At 37.3% G+C, this 21,438-nt stretch overlaps 1 protein-coding gene across 8 annotated transcripts in view; it reads left to right on the forward strand.

Moving 5' to 3' along the window:
• Positions 1 to 21,438, forward strand: part of PCDH7 (protocadherin 7) — a gene marked incomplete at its 5' end in the record, with an annotated part of 389,689 nt that overhangs the window by 13,524 nt on the left and 354,727 nt on the right. The gene's annotated exons all lie outside the window — the stretch shown is intronic.

Genomic DNA, 21,438 nt, shown 5'->3' on the forward strand with positions numbered 1-21,438 from the left:
ATAAAACTCTACCTGCTGTGTTGGCTAGAGTCCCGGCTAGAGTCCCTGCCTTTTCTGTGTGGGTATGACTCTCATTTCAGTAACAAGTGAGAAATATTCTCATTTACTCTCCTTCCTCCTTGGTGGTGGTGTCAACACCAAACCCTTAAAAAAGATAAAATTAAACTATTAAGCAAATATGCAAAGCAAGTCAGGGAGGCACTGGCCACCCAGTAGAGTTCTGATTCTTGTTCTCATCTTACACAGATTCTTATCTTTATCCTTATCCCTTTCCTTATGGAAAAAATAGGCATGAGTGTCTATATTCGTCCCTTCATATGTTCTTGCAGATATTATCCATTCACTGTACCAAAACATGCTCACTGATAAAGTATGTTTTCATTTTTATTCTGAAAGCGCAAGGTGAGCGTCACTTTGAAAGGTGAAAGCCTGGAATATCTGCAAAGAGAAACGTGCACTTCGTTTACTAAGGAAAGAGGTCTAGAAGAGAGAATATGCTCTTGGGAGTGATGGGCAGTGAAGTGGGAGCTGAGAAATGTCTTACAACTCCTTAGTGTTGAATCCCTATGTTGTACACATGAAACTAATGTAACATAGTGTGTCAACTCTATTAAAAAAACAAAACAAAAGCAAAAAAACAAAAAACAAACAAACAAAAAAAACCCCAAACTCCTTAGGAGCCCAGATTCAAAGGAGCACTCTTTTCAATTGCAAATGCAAATTGCAAATGACTTCTGAAGGAGTTGGGTTTAGTCTTTGGCACACCCTGGTGTAAATTGCTTTAAGCAGTTAACTAGGTCAGTACCTCACAAAGATCAACAGTACTGAAGAAAGGAGGATTCCCGCTTAGGGCCTTGGGGGAAGGATGAGTAGCCTTCAGTAGTTTTTTAAAGACTCGAACTCTGTTAAGGCAACAGGCCTCTCCAACTCCAGCTAGGCATCCGGGATATAATGACATTATATCAGAACAAGGAATTTCAGGTCTGACAAAAGCAAATGTTTGTGGCCTCGAATTTTGGCCCAAGGCCCTGGTAACCTAAGAACTGTACGTGGCTTGATATGATTGCAAGATTAGTGTCAAAACGTAACAAACATCCACTTTCCCCTATTTAGACCAGGTGTTTCGGTTTGGTTTGGATTTTGTTTTCAGTCTGGAAGATCATGTCCAACTGCTCTGTTTCCATTCCCTTTCTGCTCCCATACTTTTGAGAGAAAGATAGGAACAAAGAAGTAAGAAAAGGAAAAAAGAAAAACCCACAGTCACTGCATTAGCAGCATACTCATCTTCTCCCTTATATTACTGTATTCAACTACTGGAATTTTTATTTTAATTTTTATTTTGAAAGATTTTATTTATTTATTTATTTGACAGACAGAGATCACAAGTAAGCAGAGAGGCAGGTGGGGGTGGGGTGGGGGGCGGGAAGCAGACTCTCCGCTGAGCAGAGAGCCTGATGTGGGGTTTGATCCCAGGACCCTGGGATCATGACCTGAGCTATGGCAGAGGCTTTAACCCAATGAGCCACCCAGGCACCCCTACTGTAATTTTTAAAAGTGGCCACGTTATTGCCATGTAGTTGATTCTTGTCCTAATTTCATTCGCGTCTCAGAAATTGAATTCTAGGACAGATTACAGACAGTAAGTCAGGCTACCAGAATTCTCGGTGAGAGCCCCTGTAATTCCTGACTTCCACTCAGTAGTTCACTTCTCAAAGGCCTCTGCCAAAATAGAAAATGAGCTGGATAAGGCAATCTGAACATCTGCCTTCTTGTCCCGGTTCTGTCACTGATTGGTCAGTGTGACCTTGCGTAAGTCCTTTTGAGTCCAGAAGCCTGTTGAAAGTGTCCTCTGTCATTTTACATAACAACCGCTCCTCTGATTACATGACAGGGTTTATGAGGGGGTCACGTAAAACAATTGGGGGTTTGAAAAGCATTACCACAATTTAAGATAATATTTCTAGTCATTCATGAATTTCTCTAAGCCTTCTTAAGATGCATTTTACACGTTTGGCGTATTTTCACTACCAATTATATTAAAATGTTTTTTTCATTTTCTTTTTTTTTTTCCTCTTTGGGGTTGGGAGAGTGTTTGTTTTAATTTGTTCCACTACTTGTTTGAAGCATCTGCTATTCTCTTGCCCTGATTGATTTCTTCAAAGTTATGCCGATCCCTGAGTAAGGTGCAGCTAGGTGTATGTGTCTACCTACATCAACAGGCACTGAATAGTATCAGAAAGACTTTCAGTGCCTATTGAGGTCTCCATGGTGAAGGAGGAGAAGAAAGAGCTCACTGCTGTAAAGCAAGTGGTTTAGGAACAGCTTGTAACACTTTGATATGATCTGATATTATCCATTTTGACACTTTAAAAAAATCCCATCATTTTTTTCAGTTATTTTGTCTTCTGTGCAATCTTTCCTGGGAATTTTTGTTTCCCACATTATAACTAGTCTCTAAAAGCCATGGGTTACTGCGGTTTTATTCTGTGACAATCACTCTGCTTAGGGGTGTAGTACATCATATTATTTACTACTTTCTAACATCTCCAAGAAGAGGGTCCCATTATTATCTCCATGGGGCATATGTAACTGGGGAAAAGCAAAACAGAATCTCTCCTAGATCCCATCCCCTCTACATATAACAGAGTCCACTAACGCCCTCATAGTCAACTCCCTTCCAATGTACTTCTCTCACCAAATCTGAGAATTTTTATTTGCGTTGTATCCCTGATAGATTTTAATTTACATAGGTTGTGGTATGTTCTTTATTCTAGTCCACAATAGCTCCTATGTATTCTTAGCAGGTTTAAAAGACAATCAGTATCAGCTTGCTAGTGCTGCTGTAGCAAAATACCAGAGACTGGATGGCTTGAATAACTGAAGCTTACTTTCTCTCAGCTTAGAACACCAGAAGTCCCAGATCAAGCTGCTGGCAAATTCCATTTCTGATGAAGACTGTCTTCCTGGTTGTAGGCAGCTATCTGTTCAATGTGTCCTCAAATGGCTTTCTCTCTATCCCTTCCGCTTTCTAAGGACACCAGTTCTAACAGATTAGGGCCTCACCTTCTGACTTCATTCAACCAAATTACCTCCCTAAAGGCTGTAGCTCCAAATCAGTTATATTGGGGTTTGGAGCTTCAGCATATGAATTTTAGGGGGACACAACTGAAATTCATTTTTTAGCTTATTACCTCTAACTTTTTATGCATATCACTGAATGCTTTCTGCAATTTTCAGCTTTCACAGGGATTTGTGATATTAAGTAGCATCTTAGTTATTTTAATTTTGCCAACCGATAAGGGCATTTAGGTGTATTAATTCATGTAAAATCAGTATTTATATAAAATAGTCCAAGAATTTTTCCACAAATGTAGGAGGTCTTTTTAAATGTTAGTAATATGTAGGCTTAAATTTCTAGAATATTTTCAGCATTAGGATCCAAAGGAAAAGCAGTAGGAGTTAAGTGGGGAAGGAGTCAGTTGAAAATAGAATAATACAGGTTTAATAATCACTCTTTTTCTAAGGACAGTCTCAGTGGATTTTCACGCACAGTACATCATTGGTATTACCAAGATCCAGATTTCTCACGGCATTCAGAAACTGCCAAACATGTCCGAGGCTGGTACCACATTCTGAATGACTCTTCACCGTCTGTTGATACATCTGCATCCAGTACATTGTATCATTACACGAATCCTCAGACACACTGAGGATTTTTTTTTATTTTGTCTTTTTATTTGCCTCATAAGGTTAAAAATTCATGTTATAAAATATGCAATGAGCAGCCTAGGAACTGTATATATATGTCCAGCAAGATGTAGGAAGTTAGATAGAAAGTTACAGTAATACAGAATAAACTCATCAAAAGTCAGGAAGAGGAACTCCTTCTTTCCTGTCCTTTGGTCAGAATTTCTAGGCAATGGACCATAACAGCTGAATAGACTTTTTCTAAGAATTATCTTCTAAGCTTCTAGAGCTAATTTTACATTTGACCTCCTATATTAAAAATGGCAGATTAGTCAGTCCTTTTTTTCCGGGAAATGACAATAATTGTGGCATGAACTTGAAGGTTTTTTAAAATTATTATTACTGCATCTGAATCTGCTTTTCATTGCATTTAACTGTTGAATACAAGGATCATTTTAAATAGAGATGGCATTTCTATGCAGCATTAGGAACAAAAGATGGTAATACCTATTTTTTCCAAACCAATGCACATTGTATCAGCTCAGGAACATTTAATTTACTTTATTACTAAAAATTTCTCACCTTTTTCTCTAGCGATTTACCTTTAATAAGAAACTAGTGTCTCTGAGCATGTCCATGTATGCATACTATGTATATGTATTTATATATGTACAGACACAGAGGTAATACAGTTAAAATTTCAGAGCAAACACTGAATGAGTGATTACTGTATGCCAGTTATATAATTGTGTGCAAAACGTTATTCTCAGCACTAGAGAAGCAACAGTAATGAAAACAGGTAACAATCTTTCCCCACTGAGATTTAATTTCAGTGGGATAATACATAAATAATAATAGCTAAACTTATATTATATGCCATATCCTATGCACTGGTCAACATATTTTACATAATTTCACTCATTAAATAGGTACAACTACCCTGTGAAATAGAGCTAATTATCTTTACTTTGTAGATGTGGAAAGTGACACACAGGGTTGAGTATTTGCTCATGATTGACACAATTTGTCAAGTGGCCAAGCACAGGGTCAAATACAGATGGTGGCTGAGGGGCCACACCCTCAACTCCTGTGTATATGTGAAGTGGACAGAACATGTCTAATTGATAGTCACCTAGTTCTAGGAGAAGGAAATTGGATTCATATATTTCTCTTAAGACTTCAGTGGTATTTCAGCCTTCCCATTTTCATACCCTTTTTACTCTATTCTTGAAATCAGGTCACTCAGTCCAGTTTTTTTTTAATAATACCATCTTAAACCTTAATCAAAGTTAAAATCAAAAGATGGGAAGGTAGATTTTAGACTAGTAGGTGCTTCTTCCTTCTACCCACTCTCTGCTCTTGGAAACACACCATTAATGTGTTTTCCTTTTTTGTTACTTGTCTTAGTATTCTTCACTCAGTAGTCACAAAGTCTGTTATGTATATTATTAATACAAGTAGGAAACATAAATTCATTACTTTTATAAATTTCCATTTTATTTAGGATAGGAAATGTCTTTTATAGAGAACAAAATTTTACCTAGAGGTTTTTTGTTTTTTTTAAGATTTTACTTATTTAGTTGCCAGAGAGCGAGATCAAGTAGGCAGAGAGGCAGGCAGAGAGAGAGGGGGAAGCAGGCTCCCTGCCGAGCAGAGAGCCCCATGCGGGGCTCGATCCCAGAACCCTGGGATCATGACCCGAGCCGAAGGCAGAGGCTTAATCCACTGAGCCACCCAGGCGCCCCTACCTAGAGGTTTTTAAAACATACATTCTATTTACCTCTTTACCAGAAAGAAAATACGTGTTTCTCTTTTGAGTTTTTGGTCTTTGTTTTCTAAATAGTCACAACATTTGAAAGAAAGCAAAGTAAAAGTGAATTCCTTATAAAATATTTTTTTGTAATTTATTCTCGTTTTCCTCAAATTAGTTGCTCATTATCAAACATTCAATTAAAATATGTCCTATATCATGCCATAGTTTTCCTCTTAAAGTATATTATTATTCTATTTCTTTATGAGACATGCTTTCAGCCCTCTAAAATGTGGATGAATACAACCAAAGTCCATGTGAAATACATTCTTTATGAAAATAATAATTTACTAATTTTTTCCTATGACTGTATTTTCTTAATGTATTGATGACCTTTTTTATTATAGGATGTTTATTTAACTGCATAAATGTCTCCGAACAAGTGTCTTTGTAATATAACTCTGGGTTCTGTTATGTAGTAATTCTGCATCTTATGGTCTGAAATGATCTTTTGTACTACTGGAATGTTTTAAACTTTTTAAGCTTTAAAATTATTGAATCAAATTTTTGGGGTGGTTGTTTCCACCATCCTCTAAAAACTTGTAGAATTTTGTTTCATTAATAACAAGTATTAAAAATATTGTTAGCATTGCAGTTATTTCCAACTAACGGAAAGAAGGTAGGATCAAATGGTAAGGAATCCACCTCATCTCCCAGCCTCACTTGAATTCTTGTGGAACCCACCAGACCACCTGTTTAACATTCTCTTAAAAGTTTCATTCCCATTTGAAAACAACCATCTTAAGGTCAAACTACTCTGGAAATTAGTCACTGTTTATTATTGGCTTATTCAATGCTGGCATCGTTAATACATTCTAAAATGACTACATCAGTAGAGTGTAAGTAAAGGAGATAGAAAACAGTTTGGTTTGAGCTGGAAAGCTGTTCCAAATTTAGTGCCTGAAAATGGGCAATCAGTTATGAAATCCGTAAACATCGATGTAGATACTGGTACACGTTCAGGGAGGGAAAAATAGAAGAAAACGCAAAAAAAACAAAAACAAAAACAAAAACAAACCAGTGTGTTTTGCATAACCGCATTACAAGAACTTGGTGAAATTCTGCATATATTATTATCATTCTAAAAAATGTTTCTTAGATGTACTTTGTGAGTTGTGTTACTTTTTTTTTCTATTCATGTAGATAAGTGGGGATTGTGCTAAGTCAATAATAAATAGAATGAATTACCTACTTTAAACAGTAAGCAGGTAATTGTGTTTATGTGTCCTTGAGAATTCACTGCCCTGAATTTTGAACTTTTTGATTGTTGTTGTTGTTGTTGTTGTTTTTTTTTTTTGTAAAACAAGAACAGTTGTTGCTACAGCACAAGGCAGAGACTCCTAATGGCAAAGAAGCATTTATAATCATGTAACTGCTCTGTTTAAGTCTGAGAAGTGATTTAAGGAGGAACTTTGTTTTCCTGTATGTTTATGCTTTCAAATATCACATAGAATATTGTTTGTTAACCATTAGATGATGTGACATCCTTGAGGGACATAAAGTGTCCCCATTGTGTCACACTGCAGTTGACAGTGGATGCACAATGTGAAGGAAGAACAGATACAGCTTATAAAATAAATTCATTCATACATAGTACTTTTATCATCTACATAAATATGTCTGTATACCTTTCTCTTGTCTACATCAGCAATGCTCAGTTTTGCATTTTAGGCCACAGAGCTGTAATGCAAAGAAAAGGAGAGTGATTTGTGTGAAGCCTAAACAAAGGAAATCCAGCCACATTTCTAGTCCTCAATTATTGGGTTCTGCATGCTTGTGCAACTTACCTTGTGTTCCCAGTTGACCTGTGTGGTGCTTTTTGGATTTGTAGCATTAGTAAGAGTGCTGCCATTTGAGCTGTGAATTTAGTTTTGCTTTTGTTAAGGGTCAGAAAGAAAGAAACTATTCATCACATTCTGCTTCCTATAAAGAGACATTGAAATGCAGAAAGATCCTCACATCTAAAAGCATGCCTTACCATACAATAAGCCTGTGCATTAGTGGCTACAATCTGGCTGAGAGGCAGATGCAGATTTTATAGGATTTATTTTGGTCTTAATCTCTGAGGTTGAGCAGATCACTCAACTTTTCTTTATCTCGTGTTTCTAACTTATTTATCACTCCATGGGAGAGGTAAGAAACTGTAAAAATCAAACAGCGAGTCATTGGCTATTGCATGAATGTAATTTTTATTAGGTGTTAAAGTAAACAAATGATCTTTTGGGAGGATGGAGGGAGATTGAGCAAAAACCAAGTAATGGTGCTGAAAGCTGTAGCCAACCTATTTTCTTAGAAGATTTTGTTTGTTTGTTTTTAAAGACTGTCTTCTTATCAAAAATAAGCATTATGTCTTGAGTTCATCTGCAGGAGAATTGAAGACATATTATTTTATCACTTTTAGTAAAAGCAGAAATGTCTTACTGAAGATAGAAGAAAAAAAACATACTTTGGAACTGGAGAGGGAAGTCTCAAGTTACAGAAAAAAAGATAATAAAAGGAGGATTTGTTCGGGGGGCCAAAAAAATATTTGGCTGATTTCTTTTCTTTTCTTTTCTTTTCTTTTTTTTTTTTTTTTTTTTTCCTCATTTAAGCTGGTCTCTTACGGGGCTTTTTTTAAATAACTGAAATAATATGGGTGGGGAGGAAGTTTTTCATCAAAGGAAGAGACAGTAAAAAATGAAAGTACTAAGGGAATAGACATAGGAAGTTGTATCTTTCTGTACTTTCATGATTGTCTACATTGCCCGCCTCAACTTACAATTGAAAATCTCTGAAACAAATATCAAGTTTTGAGGAAAGTGCTAGAGGGCGAAAGACAACATTCTATGATCCTTCAACCCCCCCATGCTCTCACTCTCTTTCTCTCTCTTTCTCTCTCTCTCTCTCTCAGTAGCGCACATGCACATACCCTCACTAAGTCAAGCTATTTTGTTTTAAGTTGGTCACACATTTATCTTTGCAAACTAAAGATAGTAATAATCAGCTCAGTGAACATTGAAAATTTGGAGGCATACTGGCATTTTTGAGAGCTGCTTTTAGAGAAGTTATTAACTATCTCACTAGGTTTCAGGTTGTGGAGGGAGATTGCTAGATTAACGATAGCAAAGCGAACATTCTACACTCGGCAGTCTCCTAGAAGACGCTGGACTATAGGCAATCCGTGTTTCCCTCGATCCTTCAGGATCCTCTACAACACAGGCAGCTTTATGATATCTGAGGTGTTGCTCTTTTCTTTCCCTAGTGGCATCCTGTAAGCTTTTACTCTTGCTCTGTCTTCATTTTTCCCGCCAAGCAGGCTGAGTTTTCTCACTTGTCTCAGAGGAAGTCAGATGTCAGTAAGTACCAAGCAGAGAAGTGATAAGAATATTTTGAACACTGAATTTTTTTTTAAGTTTTTATATCTCAGCCGCACTGAGGAAGCTACAAAGGACTAACAAATTTGGGATTTCCAATATGCCTTGATGGCATAACTAACAATTATTAAATTATTAAAAGCAAAGGTAGAATTCAAAGTTTGCCTCTTCTTACCAGCCTGTATGATCCTGAATCAGGAAGGACCTTAAGTAAGACAACTAGAGGCTACATGTCCAAATGAGTCTTGTTCATTCATTCATTTAATGCCCAATTACTGATGTTCCATTCTATTTAGAATGTAAGGCAGGGGCTCAGAGTCTTGTGGAGACAGACTTACGAAGGAATAATTATACTGTAGTATGGTTAAGGGTTATAATAGGAGCTATAAGTACGCTGGGAAGGATTTAGTGATTCCTAGGGAGGTTGGCAATTGACAATTACCTCACGAGGAAGTTATAATGTAGTTTTAATTTATTTCTTCTGCATCAGTCTTGCAACCTTGGCCATAGGGCATTAACTATTCTCTTTGGAGCTGAACTGGGATGTATTTTCTCCACATCCCATCCTTTACGTTTCAACAGGTTTTTGCTTTTTATGCATCTATAATGGATTTTTTTTCTTTGATTGTTAAAATTAGAACCACTTAATGAGCAATTCAGTTAGCCTCACTGCTTTTTAGTCATTCTGTGATTTTGACCAAAAACTGAACTTATTCACTCTAACTGTTCACTCTGAATTCTTCACACTTGGCTCTGAATGACTTTCAGTAATTTGCTGATGTCAAATCACCTTCAAATGGGAACTATTACTATCATTGAAGAGATTGAAAGAAAAGAGACCCAGGCTGCCAAGTGATTTCCAAAATAGGAGTTATATAGATGTTTTAATCATGGCAACATTACTGGGATATTTACACCCTCTCCAGGCAACTTTGAAAAATACAGCGACTCGTCTGAGTCACAAGTTATATTTTCCTAAAAATAGTCATGTAAGCTTATATTTTTATACCTTGTATTTATTTCATGCATTGATTATTGAAAGTATTCTAGCCCTGGGGTTTCCCAAGAAAAATCATAAAGATTTTTTTTTTACACTTTCTGATTATTTTTAGGTCCTTTTCAGTTTTTCTAGTGCTTTCCTTCTCCTCCGAGCCCCTATCATGTCTTCTATTAACACTGGTGCCTGTTATCAACTGGCTTTCAGATAGTCTTGTTTAAGTGACTGCTTGATGACAGCTTTTAAGATGTTGCCTCTCCAAGTTTTATTTCTATTCTGGTGCATTCTGGATGAACAAAAAGCCTGATGTGAGGCTTTCTCATGAAAGGATTCATATGAGATGCTATACAGAACACAGAGGAAAGCACTGGGAGACAGAAACAGTCCTGGCTGAATTTTCTTCTATCTTTTTTGTTCCCTTGATTTCTTAAAGATGTCACTTCACAACAGACCTCTGGTTTTGTGTCCAGGTGGCAGTAAGGTATCCCTTGTTTAGTGCTGATGCCGTTCCGTCTCTGAGGGTGAAATTACTCCATATATGGAGTATATATTCATGGAGTAATTTGATCCTGAGTCAATACACACACACACACACACACACACACATATGTACTGAGTTCACATAAATGTAAGTATAAACATAAACATAAATATATATGCATACACAATTTTTTCCTCTAAAGAAATAATAGTGTTTTTTAAAAATTCTAGGGTAAATTTTGGTCTGGAAGCACCACACCTCCAGGAGGTAAGAGAGGCTGATATCCCTAACTTAGATGATAGTTAAAAAATTCTAAGTTATATTTCTATCATTTCTAAAAAGTATTAAAAAGAAGCCACAGCAGGGCCACATTTACAAATTTTCCTTGTCCAGCCTCATGATAAAAGGCCCAAAAGGAAGTTACTTATTAGAAGAACAACCAGCTTGATTTTGAGGGAATTGTCTTCAGTTGTGAGGCCTGCAGTATAAAAGGAGAAGAGGAGTAGATCTTCTGGAATGGGCGACACCATACAGTTAGCCTTGGTGTAATCCTTCTTTTAATATTTTGGCATCTCTGTTTTGTAGTCTTTTATAATTCTATAGTACCCACTTTTCCAGTCTCCTGAGGCCTTATTTTCAGTAACTGTTCCTGAAATCTACCTCATTTACTTTCTACAAAAACTTTCAGAATCTCTGTATAATTCCCTCAAGGTAATGGTTGAAATATTCTATTAAAAGTACATTTATACTGGTGGATATTGGTGGTTTAATATGTTAATATTAATAGCAACTATTTCTAGGAATTGGAAATTGACTCGCAAAAACATTCCCGCGAACAATGGCTATTTCAACTATCTAAGTCTGGCTGAAGGAAGGGAAGCATTTGTTTTTGATTTTTCCTTCCTTCCTTCCATCTTTCCTTCCTTCTTTTTCTCCTTTTCTTTTCTTTCTTTTCAAAGATTTTAATTGAGTAGAGTCTAGTAAACCATGCATGGATGTCTGTTGCAGCAGGCTTTTGAGGATTTAATAATCCAGGTTATTTTTTTTTTTAGAGATTTTATTTATTTATTTGACAGACAGAGACCACAAGTAGGCAGAGAGGCAGGTAGAGAGAGAGGAAGGGGAGCAGGCTCCCTGCTGAGCAGAGAGTCCGATGCAGGGCTCGATCCAAGGACCCTGGGATAATGACCTGAGCTGAAGGCAGAGGCTTTAACCCACTGAGCCACCCAGGCACTCCTAATCCAGATAATTTTTATCACTGGATCATTTATACCACAGGTATCATGGTGGATTCTTTCATGAATCATAATAGAGCAGTATGATTAATCATTTGAACAAGATATATGATGTGCCTTAATACTTTAAGTATTTCAATGCATTTTTTAGTGTACCTCCATTATGGCAATCTATATTATGGTTTTTAAAAAGGTGTTGGCTAAAACCATCTGTGTAAGAATAAAATGTTTCGATACGATTTGTATATTTAACTTTAAACTGTGTCTAAGGAAACAGAGGCATCCTGGTACTATTTAATCAGGAAACTTCATGGCCTCTGGGATGTTGGCTGATGCATCTAACCATGATTTTCCAGGTGTCTTCCAGGCCTTACTTTAGTACAGTGTTCGTTTCCTACTGCCCTTGAAACAAATTATCGTGAACATGGTGGCTTATGCAACATTTATTTCTTAGGACTCTGATGGTCAGAAGTCTGAAATGGGTCTCACTAGGTGATAATCAACGTGTTGGCAGGGCTCTGCTTCTTTTTTGGAAGGTGGAGGGAGAAGCTGTTTTCTTGTGATTTTTTTTCCAGGTTCCGGAGGCTGCTTACATTCTTTGACTCTTGACCGTCTTCCATCTGCATGGCCAGCAATAAGTAGCTGTTAGTGATTTTCACGTTCATACCATTCTGACTCTCTGCTGCCTCTCTTATGTATTTAAGGACACTATGACTGCATTGGGCTACTGGGATCATCCAGAAAAATCTCCTTATTTTAAGGTTGGTTGATTAAAACTTTAATTCCAGGGCGCCTGGGTGGCTCAGTGAGTTAAAGCCTCTGCCTTCGGCTCAGGTCATGATCCCAGGGTCCTGGGATCGAGCCCCGCATCGGGCTCTCTGCTCGGCAGGGAGCCTGCTTCCTCCTCTCTCTCTGCCTGCCTCTCTGCCTACTTGTAATCTCTGTCTGTCAAATAAATAAATAAAATCTTTAAAAAAAATAAAAAATAAAACTTTAATTCCAGTTACAATTTTAATTCCCTTTTGTTGTGAAAGGTAACATATTCATCCATTCACAGGATTAGGATATGGATATCTTCATGGCTAAGGGATGGCCATTATCCTTCACAATCATGATTCTGCTCACTGAAGGTCTGATAGGCAAACATTCCAAAAATTTGATAGCCACATTTTATAAACCACAAAATAGTATTTGGGCAATCTCTAATTCATTTTTTTTTCTTGTGTAATCTCAACATTTTAATTTATTACCCAATAGATATTTTAATTTTCCCTCAAAACAATTTTTCTGTATTTGAAAAAACTTAACGAAAGAGAAAATGGAAATGGTCGGTTTTCTTGTTTCTGTAAGATAAAAAGCTTACTTTCACAAGTAGAGCCATCAAACTTTTGAGATTTGACCAGAAATATGATGGCCAATTTCATGATTTCACTCTAACCTTTAACGGGATCATAAGACTGGAGCAGCTTTTCAAACTGTGTATTTACTCAAGGTATTAAGGGTCTACTATGTACAAATATTATGATTGTTAATAGATAGGGTCTAACTTACTCAACCAGAGGCAGTGAAAGGGTGAGACTAGTCTTGAGGTGGAGTAGATCTGATTCCTCTTTGGAATTCAATATCCTAACCTATAATTGGAGGTTACCAAAGTCTGCTTTGTAAGGGTGTTGTGAAGCTTAAAGAGATGATGGATACACAGATACTGGTACATGCAGAAACTCAACATAAGATAGTGACTTTACTCTCTAGGATTTGGCCTCACAGTGAGGCAATTAGAGGGACAACATGACAGCAGGGGTAACGTGAGGGCAGGAGAATGTAATTATATCTGGCATTGGTCATAACTACTCTCTCTCTAACTACCCTGGCTTATGATTTGTTGGACTGCAAAGCCCATACTAACTATGACTGGACTAGTAGTTATCGGCAGAAGAAATGACATGTTTTGACTTAGAAAAGACCATTCAGTCACAGCTAACTCAAATGCATTCAGTTTACTTTATATGTATTTTCTTTGGAGATAGTGAATCCAAGATAATGTTCCCTCCAAAAGAAACAAAGAAAGAAAAAGGAAAGAAGAAGAAAAAGAAATGTTGGCTCTGGAGAAAAGATTTGGTGTCACCAATTCTCATCAATCAATGGTCCCTGAGATCCTAGCAGGCATTACTTGTTTCTTCTTTGATGTCTGAACTTCTCATGGCACACAAATGTTAACATTGCTTAGTTTCTTAAAGTCCAATGGCAGTTTTTGTCTCTTTGTCTGAATGAGCAAATTTCAATGGGTCCAGGTTTTCTGCAATAACTGTGGTACCGGGCAGAGGAGAGGAAAGATAGAAGCAGTCTCTGAAACTCTGAAATGCATTTAGCATCTTTCTTGATTTAACATAAAATGATCAAATACATGAGCATGCCTGGAGTTTTTCTATTTTTTTGTTGTAATAGTGGCAGGCATTTTTGTAGAAGAGGTTCAGAATACATTGCCTTTGAAAAAGATTCCAATTGTCAATATAACATGACTGCAACATTATTCTTCTAAGCAGAAGAAAAAGAGATAATAGATGACTAACTATATGACTCACATTTAATATAATGCCCAGAGAACTCCATTATGACTTTTGCATTTCATATGAAACTTAATGTCCTGGGTGATGCCTGGAATTTAGGCAAATAGTAATATAAGGAAGTTTAGTTCAAAGCTGGAATGAAATGAGATTATGACTTCGATGTAAGAAATTCTGTATATTATTCTATAGGACTTTCAAGTATAGGTTTATTATTTTATCTATGGGTTTCATTTTTTCATTGGTAAAAACAAACATCCTTTAAAAAAAAGATGTATTTATTTATTTTAGAGAGAGTATGTGTATGATTGGGGGTGCAGAGGGAGAGGGAGAGACAGAATCTTAAGCAGATTCCACACTCTAGGCATGAAGCCCGATGCAGCTCCGTCTCAGGACCCTGAGATTAGAACCTGAGCCAAAACCAAGAGTTAGACGCTCAACTGACTGCATCACTCAGGTGTCCCAAAAATAAACCTTCTAATAATATTTACAGAATTATGGAGCTCGTGATATTAACTAGGTGAAAGTAATCTATAAATTATAAATTACTTTACAAAGGTTATTTGTATGTATTAGGTTGGTGCCAGAGATGCCATGAGACCTCCTACAGGGCACAGGATTGCTTCTCACAGCACTGAAATGTGGTGCCCAAAATGTCAATAATGCCAAGGTAGAGAGCTTCTGCCCATAGCCACTTTTTGCACAGCAAAGCTGACGGGGACAGGGAGAAAGAGAAGTTAGTGGAATATGAAAGGAGAAGGATTTGGAGAGTGCTACCCACAGTGGGTCTCTAGGCTAGGAGAATGAATACTCTGACTTCTTTCTCCTCTTTCATCTGGACCAGGAATTCCCGTTGGCCAAACCTAGCTATAAACCAGAGAAAAGGGTATCCTGTGAATGTAAGTTGTAGTGCTCAACCTCCTAGGTATAGAACATGATCATAATGAATAAGGACAAGATTGGACAGAACAGGTGTGTGGGGAGGGGCAACAGTAGAAAATATTTAACCCCATTCATAAATTGCTATCTCCAATTAGTATTCACATCTGTGAGTCCATGAGGACATGATGTCTGTGAATAGGTTCATCTGTATGCAGATGAACCTATGGGTACAAAGTCAACCATGGGTACAAATTTGGAGAGAAGGAAAGTTCAGAAATACATCTGCAATTTCAGAGATACTGTTTGTTTACCATATTAAAACGTAGTAAGCATCTGTTTTTGCTTTTATCCATGATATGCCTTTACCTGTTTATGTCCATTCATGCATTTGCCAAGTTACTGAGAGTGTGCTGCATGTCAGGTATTGGTTCAAATACAGAAGATAGAACAAATGGACATGAAATGGTGCCCACTCCGGGAGCAGCTTTGGATGTAGTAGAAGAGACAGCCATAGAAATAAACAGCTGGCAACACTTGGGACGTTTATGTATTAAGTAGTGTGGGACAAAGGGAGATACTAATTTTCCTGGGAGATAGAAAGCCCTTGCAGGGTAAGTGACCTTGACAAAGTCTTCAAGGCTAAGAAGGTGCTTTCTAGACAGGGAAACCAGAAGACTTAATACCAGAATTAGAGCTGTCCTTTATGATGGAGTAGAAACAGTGGGCGATAAAATAAGGTGGAGTTTCTATTTCTAATGACTTCAGGGGCATGCTAAGATATTGGAGCTGTAATTTCAAAGTAGTCAAGAATCACTGGCTATACACGGGTAATACTCATGCAAACTGACTTAATTAAAAAAAAAAACTCCAACTTCTATACCCTTGTGTAATATAAGCCATTCAGAATTTTGTCTTTAAATTAAAATCTTTTAAAATAATATCTTAAAATTGATGCTGTACAGATTCAATTACTTCTGAGTAAGCTTAATTTAGTGGAGATTTTACTGAGGCATTTTGATGTTCAAAAGTGATAGCACTTAACAAATGTCCTTTGCTGGACTATTCTGATTAGAGTGTTAGAGGATCAAAGATCTCAGAAATATGTTGAGAATAAGAGTCCCTCTTCTGTTTCTCAACTATTAACATCCCTTCACTCCTCACGCGCACACACACACACACACACACACAAATATTTTTGTCATTGTCTTTTAGAAACTTGTGATATAATCATAGTGGGGGGACAGATTTAAAGAAAGTTTGTAAGCTATCGAATTAGAACCTTAATTTTATTTAATGTGCATGCTCCTAAATTTGATTTTTTTTTTTTTTATTTTTTTTTTAAATATTTTATTTATTTATCTGACAGACAGAGGTCACAAGTAGGCAGAGAGGCAGGCAGAGAGAGAGGGGGAAGCAGGCTCCCCGTGGAGCGGAGAACCTGATGTGGGACTCGATCCCAGGACCCCGGGATCATGACCTGAGCCGAAGGCAGCGGCTTAACCCACTGAGCCACCCAGGCGTCCCAAATTTGATTTTTTTTTTAAAGATTTTGTTTATTTATTTGACAGACAGAGATCACAAGTAGGCAGAGAGACAGGCAGAGAGAGAGAGGAGGAAGCAGGCTCCCTGCTGAACAGAGAGCCCCATGCGGGACTTGATCCCAGGACCCTGGGATCATGACCCGAGCCGAAGGCAGAGACTTTAACCCACTGAGCCACCCAGGTGCCCCAATTTGATGGTTTTTACATATGATTACCTATCTCTTTTCTTGGTCTGTATAAAATTTATCAATCATTGTGTCCCCCAAGGAACTAAGCACTCTGCTTTTTGTTGATGCTAACCAATGTTTTTTTCTGGGGCTCCTGGGTGGCTCAGTGAGATAACTTTTGGGATAACATCAGACTTTTGATTTTGGCTCCGGTCATGACCTCGGGGTCCTGAGATCCAGTCCCATGTCTTGCTCCATGCTCAGTGCAGAGTCTGCTTAAGATTTCTCTCTCTCTCTCTCTCTCTCTCTCTGCCTGCCCTTCCCCCCCACGCATGCATGCACTCTCTCTCTTTTATAAGTAAATAAAATCTTAAAAGATAATGTTTTGAGTTGGCATTATAGACTTCACTTTCAGCCAGATAATTAGATTTTGAAGGGGTTTCCATTTAGAAAGTATGGACATTGGGGAGGGTATGTCCTATGGTGAGTGCTGTGAATTATGTAAGACTGATGATTCACAGACCTGTACCCCTGAAGCAAATAACACATTACATGTTAATAATAATAAAAAAATAAAATAAAAGTATCTTCAGATAGCAGGATACATTTTTGTTTGTTTGTTTTCCAGTAGATACATACTTGTATATCTCTCATTTGCCAGAGCAGATATGGAGAGGGGTACAAATTGAGGAATACATTCTTGTCATGTTGTTTTCTTCTTTCCCACTACTTTATTTATTTATTTATTTATTTATTTATTATTTTAAAGATTTACAGGGGGAGAGCACAGAGGGAGCATGAGTGGGAGAAGCAGACTCCTTGCTAAGCAGGGAGTCTGATGTGGGACTCGATCCCAGGACCCCTGAGATCATGACCTGAGCTGAAGGCAGGTACTCAACCGACTCAGCCACCCAGGTACCCCCCAGTACCATTTTTATAAAGGAATTTTTCATTGTTTTAAAATAATAAACCTGTGGCCATATAGGTTTTTGAGGGCAGAATATGGTTTGTTTATAGTTTATGTTAGGGAGGAAACTGAAATAAATAACAGGATTGTCTTTGACTACAAAGAGGATGTTAAGGTAGTTCTTCCTCTTCCACTCTTCTCCAGCTTCCTTCTTTACCTTGATTTCAATATTGGTTGGCCTTCTTTGCTTGATAGAGCAGAGCCATTGATTTTTTTTTTTTTTTTTTTTAAACACATCTCAAAACCATGAGTTGACGCCTGGAGGGAGGGCACAACAGCAACTATCTGCTTTCTCCTCTTCAGTTTGGAACCTGAAATTTGAAAGAAAAAAAAAAAAAATCATTGTAATTGAGTAGTTAGCTTCAATATGTCCACTTCTCAAAATAACAAATGCTCAAAACTATCTTTTGATCTGAAAGTGAGGAATGTTAAAAATCCAAATAAATATTAGAAGATGTGACCTCCTCCTTTGCTCTTGACACTTTCTGCAAACCTTCCTTAGTTGTTGTCCTTCAGTGAAAGTCAGAATCTTGGTGATTCCTGGTGGCTGCAGACTCTGGTCCAGATGCTTTTAAAACTAGTCTCTTGTTTTCTTCTTTCCCTTTGCTTTCTTCTTTGGAGGGGAAAATACCTGGAAATGAGTGGGACAGATTTTGTGAATTTAAAAGAGTATTTTTGGTCCCACATACTCGGTTGGTATTTAAATAAATGATAATTTATTCTTCAAGGGGTAGGTCAATGATGTATTACCGTAAGTCATTGCAAAATATTAGGACTTCAGAATGGGGGCATCTGAACTTGGTGTCATGGATTTTGGGAAGTTCTGAAAGGAATAAGAAGTGTTTAGATTCCAGGAATCTTTGATTAAAACATATTAATGAAAGTGGAAGGGTTCTTAGCTGGCTGGTATGGAGGATAAGACACCATAAATGTCAGCATCATGCCTGGGCAACTCTTTAAGTCATTATAAACAATAATGGACACTATAAAAGACAAGGTCAGAGCATTTCTCTTAACTCTTCCATACAGATTCTTTTTATTTCTGGTACATATCTCATTTCCTTTCAAGTATCTTTAACTGTAAAGAGAGAAATAACCTTTATAACTCTTCTTTTATTGATAAGGCAACAGAAGGAAAGTCCCTCAGTTTATACACAGTTGCTATAATCTGTGAACAGCATATTTTCCTGAGCGGTAATATGGTTACGTGAGCGAGAATCCTATAAGAAGTATGTTTTCACATAAATTACAAATTTTGCTAAATTAAGGTGTGAAAGTGCGTTGTACGCAGACGGAGGCACTTTTTTTCAGGCAGACAGTTAGTATAGGGGAGACGAACCGTGCAAGGAGACGTTCTATGTGTCATGGGATGTCTGGATTTTTAACCCAGGGCTCAGGCTAAGTTTGAGCTGGGCTTCCTTGGCAATGAACTTTTTAGGCTCTATTAGAAGACAAATGGATTCTTCTATTATTCAACAAATACTTATTAAACATCTACACTCCTTGGGGCTCATTCCTTATATTCTAATCTAGAACGAAGACTTAAAAATATTCCACATGTGATTTTTTTTTTTTTTAAATTGTGAAGTAGCCTCTTCCAAGTATTCCTCCCAAAGGAGTGACCACCAGTACGTTCTGACTTCATCAAACCTGTAAATAAGGAATGGTATTGGAAAAGATAAATCATATCTAGAATTCAAAATAAGGTCTGAATTAAATTTGACTCTTATGAAATTTACTGGTAGAAACCTTGATTTCTTCCAGAAGTGTTTTTGATAATAGAAACTACTAAACATAATAGTACTCTGTTTCTGAATACATTTCCATGAGCTACATTGAATCTCTACACACAGGCTTGTCAAATCAGTCAGGTCGGGCAGTCAGTGTTAACTTAAATTTAAATCTCCTCAAGGTGTTAACTCTTTTGAATTCCTCAAAACCATCAAGATTTGCTGCAAATACTGGGTAGATGGGGGAGACAGTAGCAGAAGGGGTTACTATTAGCCTTTACCATGACTCATTAGGACACATCCTGAAATAAGTTTAACTCCCTATCAGGCAAGCGACTAAGCATTCCCTAGCCATTTATCAAGTGAAAAGGAAGGAGGTTGTCATATTCAAGTAGCCCCAGCAATGTGAGTGGAGATGTATCACTTTATTATTTTCCCTTTCTTCTGCAGAAAACATGATATATTGATTTACTTTAGATTGTGTAGGGTCCAAGGTGTTTTATGCTTGCAAAAGATATGAATTAAAAGTCCTAAATTGTAAGGTGTTAATGGGAATGAAATTCACACCCAATGCAGGAGATATTAGTTGGAAACAATAAATCTTGTCAGGATCAAGGTACTTTTATTACTGTAAAAAAAATGAAGGTCACAAGATAATACTATTCAGGGAAGTATGTAAGACATTTAAAGAGATTCATCATTTTTCATATGACATACAGATACCCTTTTAAAGGATTTCAGTATTTTATCTCTGATTTGATTTGGTATTTAAATATTTTAAGCCAACCCTTTAGAAACCCTATATGTATTTTTTTTTTTTTTGGACATTATCTAATTGCATGGTATAACAAGTAGATGGGTGGTCAGGATTTCTGACGAATGTCCGTAATTGTTTGGTGATGTTCAGATGGCTTCAAAAATTTTATTTATAACGATGGTTTAAGAAAATCCACATTGATGAAGGATCTATTATATACCAGACACAATGCCAAGTGTGTTTAGGCTGAGCTGGTCATCTTATTTTTACAGTGCTGTTGGAATTTTTTTGTGCCATTTTCTCAGGTGAAAAAACTGAGGCTCAACATTTACTAACTTGCCTAGGGTCATTTAGTTAATAAGGAATAGAACCCAATGGGAGACCCAGGACTCTGACTTCAGAGCTTCTCTCTGTTTAAAATTAGTGACTGGCCTCACATGGCAAGTCATAGTATTTGTACTCATCTGTAATAACAATGGGGCAGGAAAGCTCAAACCCACTTGATCCTAGAAGTTTAAACAACCCAAGTATTTATAATTACAGATACATCTCTATTTTTAAACTGGTGAGAGTCTGAAAGCTCTGTGTGTATGTGTATAAAGTAAAATTTATTTTTATTAATTTAATACCAAGCTACTATTCTCCCCATCTGTTGCTGGTGGCTGGAGGTGATGGCACCATTTTGGTACTCTCTATAATTATTTATAGTGAGAGTAATTTACACATTAAAGCCTGTTATATATAAGCTTCTTGTTAGACCCTAAATGCCGCTTTCACCTTCCCACATTCCTGCCTCACTGTTCCTCACAGGAAAAAGACAAGCTTCTAGGCCTGAACCTATGAGACACCTTAGCGCTCCTAAGATATTTTCGGGACAGATACTTACATAGTAAGGAAGTAGTGCCGGGTTCTGTCTTAAGAGCTTTACAAGGAGGGGACTGACTCAAGGGTTCTTCCTAACAGCCCGATGAGTAAGGAGTCCTTAGCACCCCCACTGAGTAGATGAGGAGACTGAGGGAGGGGCATGGGAGTTCAGTAACTTGTCAATGTCATATAAACAGTAAGTGGTCAAAATGGAACTTGAACCTAGAGCATGTGAGGCCCGAGACCTTGATTTTAACCATGACCTTAGGCAGAACCCCCAAAGGATTACAACTTCTTCTTACCTTTTGTGTCCTGTATCAGGTTGCCTCAAAAAAAAAAAAAAAAAAAAAAAAAAAAAAAAAAGTGCTAAGGCTAAAGTCTTTATCCATGTATGTGATGTCAC

The sequence above is a fragment of the Martes martes genome (assembly GCF_963455335.1).
Source record: "Martes martes genome assembly, chromosome: 2".
NCBI lineage: Eukaryota > Metazoa > Chordata > Mammalia > Carnivora > Mustelidae > Martes > Martes martes.